Source organism: Chiloscyllium plagiosum, chromosome 8 (assembly GCF_004010195.1).
Source record: "Chiloscyllium plagiosum isolate BGI_BamShark_2017 chromosome 8, ASM401019v2, whole genome shotgun sequence".
Lineage (NCBI taxonomy): Eukaryota > Metazoa > Chordata > Chondrichthyes > Orectolobiformes > Hemiscylliidae > Chiloscyllium > Chiloscyllium plagiosum.
Window position 1 is genome coordinate 69,392,387 of NC_057717.1, and position 1,723 is coordinate 69,394,109.

The 1,723-nt window shown below is 45.4% G+C and overlaps 1 non-coding gene across 1 annotated transcript; it reads right to left on the bottom strand.

Moving 5' to 3' along the window:
• Positions 1-699: 699 nt before the first annotated feature.
• trnar-ucg lies at positions 700-772 on the bottom strand. The gene has a single exon. It is a non-coding gene; the product is annotated as a tRNA-Arg (tRNA).
• Between the last annotated feature and the right edge of the window lie 951 nt (positions 773-1,723).

Genomic DNA, 1,723 nt, shown 5'->3' on the forward strand with positions numbered 1-1,723 from the left:
GATTCGGAACCCCAAATATAAACGCCCCAGGATGTCAAGTTCCTGAAGAAGGGCTCATGCTCGAAACGTCGATTCTCCTGCTCCTTGGATGCTGCCTGACCTGCTGTGCTTTTCCAGCAACACATTTTCAACATCGATGTAATCACTCAGCTACGACTATCGTACCACGTCACGTGGTTGCCTTTCCGGGTCGCTCTGTCTGTGGATCTGAGGGACAGTGAAAAATTATTGCATGTGTTTGAATTCAATGACCTAAGCTTCCAAAAGGTGTAAATATCGATGCATTGTGTGTGTGAGTGTATCATCCTGATAGATGGAATATACATTCAGATAAAAACCAAATCATAAGTAGCAGGAAAAATTCAGCAGGTCTGGCAGCATCTGCACAGATTGAACCAGAGACATGGGTTCGGAATTTCGCCAGAACTTTCCGAGAATTCCGTTTTCTCCCACACCTGCTGAGTTTCCTCAGCATTTCCTGTTATTGTTTCAGATTCCCAACATCCACAGTCATTTGCGTTAGCCATAAAAACAACACACAAACACATATTTTTCTGGCCCCATTAAAAACCCGGCGCTGTGCAGGAAAGTGAGAGCAGTGACAGCTTCGACCGTGAGGAATCTGCGCAGCAAACGTACGAATCCAATCCCTGCACCTCCGCACGAATGAAAATGCTGCACAAGCCAGAGAATGCCAAGCGAGCCAGATAGGACTCGAACCTACAATCTTCTGATCCGAAGTCAGACGCGTTATCCATTACGCCACTGGCCCAATCCACTTAATCGTGCTCAACAGCTTGTGAACAATCAGAAGAGATTATCACATTCACTGCTTCACTTCGATGGCTCCCCTTTGGGAAGCAGTGCCTTTCACTGACAAAGGAAAGATATTTGCCCTCACGTGTCTGCTTCAGGGTCTCTTGCTCCTGTGCTGGAAGTTTCCACTGTTTTATTCACAGTCACTGTGCGGGTTTCGGTTCCACCCCAGTGAAATGTACTTTCATACATTGAATCATGGTCTATTCCAGTCGAGGCATTGACCAAATTCAGCGAGAAAGCTACCAACTTGAGTGAGAAAGCTCACGAATTCAAACAAAGTTAAAAATCACACAACACCAGGATATAACCTGGTGTTGTGTGATTGTTAACTTTATACACTCCAGTTCAACACCGGCATCTCCAAATCATGAGTTCAAACAAAGTTGGCAAAGCAAGTGTGAATCCGAGCTGTTCAGTGAGTGTATCGAAGATTGACACCACTTCTGACCTGAAAGAAGTGTTTCCCCGCCGGGATTGGAATCCCAAACAAAGAGATGCGAAACAAACTCCCTCTTGCGCTGCCTTCAGCCATAGGCAGCAGGATTCGAAACCGCAAAAAGAAACCGGAGCTCCCGGTCAGCGGTGCAATCACTCAGCTATACCTATAGAACCATATAACGCCGCTGCTTTTCTGAGTTTCTCTGTCTGTGGAGCTGAGGGAAGTGCATCGTTCTGCATTTGTTTGAATTCAATTACCTAAGCTTTTGAAAGATTTAAATATCGGTACAAGGTGTGTCTGGGTGTATCATTCTGGTCAATGGAATAGACATTCAGCTAAAAGCAAAAGCAGAAACTGCAGGAAAAAGATCATCCGGTCTGGCAGCATCTGTGGAGAGAGAATCAGAGACACCGTTTCAGAATTTCTACAGAACTTTATGAGAATTCCGTTTCCTCCCTCAGGTCC